General features: G+C 45.7%; 1 pseudogene; it reads right to left on the minus strand.

Moving 5' to 3' along the window:
- Positions 1-6,228: 6,228 nt before the first annotated feature.
- LOC119316818 lies at positions 6,229-8,186 on the minus strand (annotated as a pseudogene).
- Positions 8,187-9,564: the final 1,378 nt, after the last annotated feature.

The raw sequence follows: 9,564 nt of genomic DNA on the forward strand, positions 1-9,564 counted from the left end.
GGGGTCAGGTGGCTACCTCAAAGCCCGGCTGTTGTGGGCGATGGCTGAGAATCACCTGCTTGATAAAAGGGGTCGAACCAGAGACATTGCACTGGCCAGACCATTGCCGGACTTGGTTCTTTGGGGTTGGCGGAAGCATGGACCCTGTAACAGGGAAGTGCGTTTGGACAAAAGAGCAAATGTGAATACCCGTCATGAAGCTTAAGTACTATATCGCCGCAGCGCAGGACGGGACGTTCGTTCCAGACAGAGAGAATGACGAGCTCACAATGGCCCTCGGGAATCCTGAGCACCCTGGACGGACACGAGGCACACCAGGCTCTGTTCCGTGGAAGGCTGGGTTTCCGGACGCAGGCGGTTACAAATGCCAGGAGAGGAGGAAGAAAGTGGAGCAGACCCAACTGCAGGCACTGCACGCAAGGGTATAAGCAATAGAGGAATGAGAAGCAGATCGCAGCAAGCGACCTGCCGAAGCTACCCCCAAAGCTACCCCGCCATCTCTGCGGAGAAGCAGTGTGGCTTCCACCGAGCTGCTTCAGCTAGAGCCTGTCTTCACGTCTCCTGCTAGCTACCCCATGGATGCTATCAAGGAGTCTCAACATTGCCACCTTATGACACAATGGCAGAACTTCAAAGTCAAGGCGGTTGTCGGCTCTGTTCGACCTCCTGAACCCGACGCAACTTTTCATTGCCGTGCAATTCCAGAAGGATATGCTAGGGTGGCGGTGGATGAAATAACAGAGGGATTTGAGGACCTCAAGCTTGACCACCCTACCGGTGAAGGGGAGACTCGGTTGGGTTCAGCTCTGAAGACTCCATGCCTATGGTGGAAGGAGCTCATCAACCTTCCGAACTGGACGCCTCCGCCTCCTCCTCCTCCTCTGGCGAGTCAGGGCACTCCGCCGCCTCCTCCTCCGGCGATTCAGGGCACTCCTCCTCCTCCTCCTCCTCCGGCGAGTCAGGGCACTCCGCCTCCTCCTCCGCCTCCGCCTCCTCCTCCGGTGAGTCGGGGCACTCCGCCTCCTCCTCCACCGAGTGATCAGGGCACTCTGCCTCCTTCTCCGGCGCATGGCGGCACTCCGCCTCCTTCTCCGCCTGCACCGGCATGCCCGAGCAGCCAGCCTCCTACTTCTCCGGCTCGTCAGCAAGGGCGGAAGAGACCCACCGCCGCTCCGTCTGCTCCGGCGCATCGTACTCATTCTCCTCTGCCTTGTAAGCAAGCAAAGAAGACAGCCGCAGCCGCTCCGTCTGCTCCGGCATCTAGCAGTATAGCCAGAGGCGGGAGGCAATTAAGATTCGGTCTATCTCTAAAGCCTCTACAGAAGTTACCATACGAGAGGTCCGTGGAGGAAAACCTGAAGATTGTGGAAGCCGAAGTGAGGGACTTCTTAGAAGCGGTGAAAGCAAAGAAACATCCACCTCCGGAGGAGAAGGTAGATCTGGTGAAAGCAAAGCGCACACCCGATGCCCTGAAGAAACCACCACCGTCTCCGCCGAAAACCAACTATGAGCGCATTATTGGAAAGTCATTTATCAAAGTGGAGCGGTCGGGAAGTACTATCAGTGATCGAAGGTTAGCAGAACAACGAGCTGGGAAAAAAATTCCCAGCTCAGCGAACAAGCGAACCAATCGTGCCCCCCGCTCAAGGTGTCTAGCGATATCATCGCTAATGAACCGAGGATGGTGCCAAGTTATACCAATCTTGGAGATTACCTGCCCGACGATGCAAATTTTGATATAATGGAGGTGGACGAACACAAATACCAGTACGGGAAGCCTCTCGTCAGAGATGGAACTATTCTGACAACGATGATGCGAAGATTCCATGATTGGTACATGAAAACATGCAGCGGGTCTGGGGGGAAGAATACTTTGACGCTGAGAGTTAAAGAGGAGCACGACCTCATTGGAATTGAACTTGTTGTCTGTTCCATTTGAGGAGTTCTTCCAGTGGTTCAATCAAAATGAAGGAAATATGCCCTAGAGGCAATAATAAAGTTATTATTTATTTCCTTATTTCATGATAAATGTTTATTATTCATGCTAGAATTGTATTAACCGGAAACATAATACATGTGTGAATACATAGACAAACAGAGTGTCACTAGTATGCCTCTACTTGACTAGCTCGTTGATCAAAGATGGTTATGTTTCCTAACCATAGACATGAGTTGTCATTTGATAAACGAGATCACATCATTAGGAGAATGATGTGATTGACTTGACCCATTCCGTTAGCTTAGCATTTGATCATTTTAGTTTACTGCTATTGCTTTCTTCATGACTTATACATGTTCCTATGACTATGAGATTATGCAACTCCCGATTACCGTAGGAACACTTTGTGTTCTACCAAATGTCACAATGTAACTGGGTGATTATAAAGGTGCTCTACAGGTGTCTCCGGTGGTACTTGTTGAGTTGGCATAGATCGAGATTAGGATTTGTCACTCCGATTGTCGGAGAGGTATCTCTAGGCCCTCTCGGTAATGCACATCATTGTAAGCCTTGCAAGCAATGCAACTAATGAGTTAGTTGCGGGATGATGCATTATGGAATCGAGTAAAGAGACTTGTCGGTAACAAGATTGAACTAGGTATTGAGATACCGACGATCAAATCTCGGGCAAGTTACATATCGATGACAAAGGGAACAATGTATGTTATTATGCGGTTTGACCGATAAAGATCTTCGTAGAATATGTAGGAGCCAATATGAGCATCCAGGTTCCGCTATTGGTTATTGACCGGAGACGTGTCACGGTCATGTCTACATAGTTCTCGAACCCGTAGGGTCCGCACGCTTAACGTTTTGTGATGATTTGTATTATGAGTTATGTGATTTGATGACCGAAGTTCGTTCGGAGTCCCGGATGAGATCAGGGACATGACAAGGAGTCTCGAAATGATCGAGCCGTAAAGATCGATATATTGGAAGGCTATATTCGGACATTGAAAGGTTCCGAGTGATCCGGGTATTTTTCGGAGTACTAGGGGAGTTACGGGAATACGGGAGTACATATGGGCCTTAGTTTGATTTAAGGGAAAAGGAGGAGAAGCCACGAGGGCTGGCCGCGCGCCCCCCATGGGCCTAATCCGAATTGGACTAGGGGAGGGGTTGTGCCCCCTCTTTCCTTCTCCTCCCCCTCTCCTTCCTTTCCCCTCCTAGTAGGACTAGGAAAGGAGGAATCCTACTCCTACTAGGAGGAGGATTCCTCCCCCCTTTGGCGCGCCTAGAGAGGCCGGTCGGCCTCCCCTCCCTCCTTTATATATGTGGGGAGGGGCACCCTAGAGGACACACAAGTTGATTGTTCCAAGCCGTGTGAGGTGCCCCCCTCCACCATCATCCACCTCGATCATATCGTAGAGGTTCTTAGGCGAAGCCCTGTGTCGGTAGCAACATCGTCACCGTCATCACCCCGTCGTGTTGACGGAACTCTCCTGTGAAACTCTACTGGATTGGAGTTCGTGGGACGTCATCGAGCTGAATGTGTGCTGAACTCGGAGGTGCCGTACGTTCGGTACTTGGATCGGTCGGATCGTGAAGACGTAAGACTACATCAACCGCGTTCTCATAACGCTTCCGCTTACGGTCTATGAGGGTACATGGACGATACTCTCCTCTCTCGTTGATATGCATCACCGTGATCTTGCGTGTGCGTAGGAATTTTTTTGAAATTACTACGTTCCCCAACACAAAAGGCCCTTAATAAATTAACGGCCACTTGCTACTGTTTGTAAGTACTACTTTTGTCATTAAGTCTCTCTATATATAGCTCAGCTCTTTCATTGCATGTATATATAATTATCCTCACTATATTATGCAGATTGAAGATCGTCGAATGCAGAAAAGCAGAAATCTATGATATTGGGTTCATTAACACAAATCTCGTAGATGAATATATGGTTAAATTTGATGCCAAAGCAACCGAGGCCAACTTGCTCCAATCGCTGGTAATAAATCAAAACAAAGATAAAATACTCTTTCCTTACAACTTCAAGTGAGTGTTACTGTCTTGTGCATATTCGGTTTCCCTTATTACTCAAAGTTATAGTAATGTAATTAATGAGTTATGCATGCGTGCACAGCTTCCACTATATTCTCCTGGAGATTAAGTTTGAGCAGGGACTAGTAACCGTCTTAGACTCGAGAAAAAAAATCTCCCGAGACCTATGCGGACATGACTAAAATGCTCGACAAGTAAATTCAATCGATCATTATCGCGCCATATCGGCAACTTTTTGTTCATTTCCTGATATCAAGTAATTGTTTTCTTTGTCTCGCAGGGTTTGGAAAGTATTCACCACACAATCTCTGGGACTGCCGAGGGAGCTGCGATGGACATACCCGAAAGTAAGTAGTACTAGCTAGCTAGTGCTGCGCATCTCGATCCCGTTGATTCTAGCTACTTTCATCAATGCCATTTATAATGCTTCATTATCAGTTTGATTGACCTCGCTATTTCTCGTAAAGTGCTTGTGGCAGGAACAAGGGAATGATTACTGTGGATACTACGTTTGTGAGTTCATCTACAACGCGACTTGCAAAAAAACCGGGGCTACTCTAAAAGACAATTTGATGTGCGTAAGCAATAATATTCACAATTTCATTATATTACCATCATTTGTGTTAAGTTTCATTCATATATATGTATTGACCCCCTTCTTCAAATTATATGTGGCGGATGCGGGATGACCTCCTACCACAAGATCGCATCAAAGCAATTCAAAAGGAATTGGTGGGATTTTTTTTTACCACGTCATCAATAAAGCCAGAGAATACCATCTGGAAGCTGAGTTCATATATAATTAGGGGATTATATTGTAAGAGATCTTAATATTGTTTATATGTAGCCAGTAGCGCCAAATAGATATATGAAAACTTGTTGTTCGACCGATCTCTCGGAGAAGGAGAGGTCGATATCACTTCTCTCTGTATGAATATGTTCATGACGAACTTCTGTACTTAATGATTTCCTTCATTTGCTTACTAGCTAGCGTGTCGACGACCTCTCTATATGTATAGTACGTACCGTCTACCAAGCACGGAGATAAGAGAGGACACTTCTCTCTATTAATTAATTAGCTACCTAACACAATATATGAAACCCCCAAAATTAACCATACAAAACCCCCAACCCCCCTCCTTTCAAAAAACAAAAACCCTAGCCCCTGAAATGCTGACGCGTGGTAGCTTAATGGTCCGGGTTGGTGCCACCAACCGGGACCAAAGGCCCTCCTGCCTGGGCTCGCCGCAACGGCCATGTGGAGGCCCATCTGTCCCGGTTGGTGTAAGAACTGGGACTAAAGGTTTAGGGCTTTAGTAACGACCCTTTAGTCCCGGTTTCCTAACCAGGACAAATGGGCCTTACGAACCGGGACAAATGGCCGTTTTTCTACTAGTGCATGCACATCAACATGAGCTTGGAGGTTTAATCGGGTCTTTATTTCTTCCATTGGCCCATAATAATCTTGAATCTTTAATCAGGTCTTCATTTCTTTCATTGGCCTATAATCTCAGATATTTAGTTGGGTCTTCACTGGTTGCATTGGCCCATAACCAGAGATCTTTAATCATGTCTTTATTGCTTTCATTGGCCCATAATCTCGGATCTCAGATTGGAGATCACCCTCGTAATATGCGTCCTCATTGCATACCTCACTCTCTGAGTTTTTTTATGCTTTTTGAGGCTGCTTGTTGATTTCCATGGCAACTTGCTAGCGTATATAAACTTGTAGAATTCAAAGTAAGAAAAATAGATGGCACTATTTAATTGATGAACCAAAATAAAAAGACTATTATAGGCTGCTATGCTGCCCTGCCTGGGACATGGGATGGAAGAAACAACTCAAACGGAGTTGCCCAACGTATACGGCCGACCCACTGTCATCCTTCGTTGGTGATAAAAAGAGCATCATCTTGTATACATTTTCATCTCTATCTGTCCAAAATCAACAGTAGATAGGTGGTTGTTTGGCTAGCAGGTATTGTTCCAATGTTTTGGACAAGCCTAGGACGATCCAGCGACGCATGAAAGAAACCGGCTCGCTCGTATGTGAAACGGACAAAACCAAAATAGCTAGCATACGTGAAAATCAATCGAAGTGGAACGAAACAAAGCGGGACGAAAATAAGAATATCGCCTTTCTTTATTAGTATATAAGTACATAGATTCATCAAGAAAATAGCATACTCGCCTTATTGGTGATTCATAGCTCGTTATTTGCTCAACGGTGCATGAGAGGGTAGAGGTGCGCTGCAAGACGTGGCTCAGCATGTAGCACTAGCGGTTCCTCTATGAAGAGGTCGTGCTTGGACTCGCGGAGATTGATGGCCGACACCCCAGACGGTTTGGTCCAGGTGAAGCCATGCAGGAGCCTGCCGAAGAGCATGACACTCATGGTTGTTCCTAGTGATGCCGCGATGCATCCCCGCCGTCCGGTGCTAAAGGAGATGAACCGCAATCCGCTCTCGGTAAGCACCACATTGATGTTGTCTCCCATATGGCGCTCTGGCTTGAAGTGGAGTGGTTCATCCCAGACGGTGGGGTTCTGGCCCAGGGCCAGCCGGCTGAGGATGACGTGGCTACCCTTGGGAACGCGGTAGCCCGCAACAATGGTATCGGCAATTGCGACATGCGGCACGTTGAAGGGAGCGACTGGGTGGAGGCGAAATGCCTCACGTATGCACGCCTTGAGATAGTTGAGCTGCATGATGTCTGACTCTTGCACCAGTCGCTCGCGATCGACCACCTGGTCCATCTCCTCCACCGCTTTGGCCACCAATTCTGGGTTGTTCACCATCTCTGCCAGCGCCCACTCCACTGCGTTTAACGGGTTATCTATGGCCGCTAATATTATGTCCTGCATGCATTCCATGGAGATAAATGTAAGTTAATACAATTTATATATTTGCATGAAGATAGATTACATTGACTAATTGGAATTTTAAATACAGTTTAAGTTGAAATCACATCAAAATGGTAGAAAAATGCAATAATGATATGTTTAAACTATCAATTCATAATTTCTTATTCTATTGTTTCCCTTTTCTAACACCTGTGAAATACAGTATAAGATCTATTTAAGAGTGTGAGCTATTACCTTTTCTCATGGATGACGTATTACCTTGTAGGACTATGAGGCAATTGGTCACTAAATTCAATCTAGGCCCTTGAACCATCTTAAAATTTCTCATTAATTAATATTTTGCTTACCTTGCATTGTGCTTTGACCTCATCGATGTTGAGCAATGGCTTGCCGTCACCATCGGCGAGCGTGATGAGAACGTCAAGGAAGTCCTGGACCCCGTCCTGCCTCTCGTCGCTGTTCCATTGCCTCCAACGCTCTTCAATGACCATGTTGTGCAGTCTATCCACTTTTGTGTTGGCCTCCTTAATAATTTTCTCGTGGCCGTCGAGGTCTAGGCCAAGTAGACACGGGAGGTAGTCGCTGACGCAGAACGAGAAGAGGAGCCCTAGGAGGGTGAAGGAAGCATCCATGTGCTCCACCTCCATCGGCCTCGGCCCGCCGTCCGGCTGAGGCTCCCCGAAGTACCGTTGGCCGAAGACAAGCCGGCGGATGACGTTGCCGCAGTAATGCCGTGTGACATGCCTGACATTGACGTTGGCTAGTCCCAACGTTGAAGATGACCCCACGGCGGTGAGGTTGTAGATGTAATGCGTCAAGTTGTCAGCTTCGTCGGCGCGCTTGTCATGGAGTCACTTGTGGCGGGAGGGGCAGATGATCTCAGAGGTGAGCACCTTGCGCATCTTCATCCACTGGTCGCCGAACGACGTGAGCACGGCATCCTTGTACCCGCAGCTGATGGCGTCGGAGGCGAAGGTGAGTGGGCGGGACAAGAAGTTCTTGTCCTGCTTCTTGAGCACCTCCCTTGCGATCTTGGGACATGTGATCGGGACGACGTGGACGCCGCCAAGGCGGAAGCAAGCGATGTCGGTGCCCATATCCTTCATCACGCAATGGATCCAACGGAACGCTGGCTTATTGAGCACCATCTCGGGCAGGCTACCCACCAGTGGCCACGACCATGGTCCCGGCGGAAGTGGAAGCGGGACCATCGCCGATGAGCATGTGCCACTGCGGACCTTGCTCTTGGTCATGGCAAGGTGTATGAGCGTTATTACGATGAGCAGCTGGGACACAAAGCAGCAGCAAGCCAACATTGTGGAGACTGCTGCTTGCTGAGTGCACACAGGCTTGCGAGGTAGCTTGCCTTGTTATCGTTGCGTAGGTAGGCCAACTTTGCTTTACGTGTTGCTCTGCCCATGAGTGCGAGACCCCTTTTTATATGTTACCTCTCTCCCCAAAAAATTGGCTTAGATTTATCTAGATACAAAGGTATCTACGTATCTAACACTAAAACATGTTTAGATATATTCCACATGTGTGGATCGTTTACCATATGTATCACATGGTATTTCAAATGTATTTATCCTGATACTACTAATAATAATTGTCTACAGAATGAAAAATCTTCTATTTGTAGATTGTCTTAGATTTATTTAGATAGGAAGGTTGATACTAATAATAATAATTGTCTATCCAAACATAGTCAAAACAGAATAAAAGGCTTCTATTTATAGATTGCCATAGATTTATCTATATATGAAGGCTGATACTAATAATAATAATTGTCTACCTAAACATAATCAAACCAGAATAAGAAATCTTCTATTTATATAGTCTTAGTTTATCTAGATACTAAGGATGGTATTAATAGTAATAATTGTCTATCCAAATGTAATCAAAATAGAATAAAACATCTCCTATTTGTATATTTCCGAGCGTATTATCCGAAACTAACCATAATTGTCTTTCCAAAAGTATTTCAGACGCCAGGATGATGGACCATATGGGCAGCTTTCGATTTGAAGAGATGGTCAGACCATGCATCCGAGATTCAATGAGCTGCTACATCGAGACCTCCTATTTAGCGTTGTACGCGCCAGCGAACGACGGAGCGCGTACCCCTCGCTACCCCATGCTGCCTCATGGGCTGGCCCATGTGTGGGGAGGGAAAGCGGAACCATCTTTTCTTTGTTCTTTTTTTATTTTTTTCATTGTAATACTAATTCGGGATTTCAATAAAGTTACAACTTGTGAAATGTTCGTGAATTCAAAAATTGTTCATGATTTGAAAAAATATGTTCGCGAAATGATAAATGCTAACAGAATTAAAACATGTTCACCAAATTCCAAAACATTTCTTGAATTCAAAAAATGTTTGTGATTTCAAAGGAATGAACATCTTTTTTAACTTGATGAACATATTTTGAACATCTATAAACAAATTTGGCATTTGATGAACATTTTTTAATTTAATGAACAAAATTTGTATTCAAGAACATTTTTTGAAAAAGTCATGAACAAAATTTGAATTTGATGAACAGTTTTTTGAAAAAATAATGAACAAATTTTGAATGTGGTGAACATTTTTTGAAAACAATGAACAAAAATAGTCAAAAAGTGAAGAGGAAGAAAATAGAAAAGAAAAAGGAAAAGAAAAAACCAAAAAAAGGGGAAAAAAGAAAGAAAAAATAA

Source organism: Triticum dicoccoides, chromosome 6A, assembly GCF_002162155.2.
Source record: "Triticum dicoccoides isolate Atlit2015 ecotype Zavitan chromosome 6A, WEW_v2.0, whole genome shotgun sequence".
Classification (NCBI taxonomy): domain Eukaryota; kingdom Viridiplantae; phylum Streptophyta; class Magnoliopsida; order Poales; family Poaceae; genus Triticum; species Triticum dicoccoides.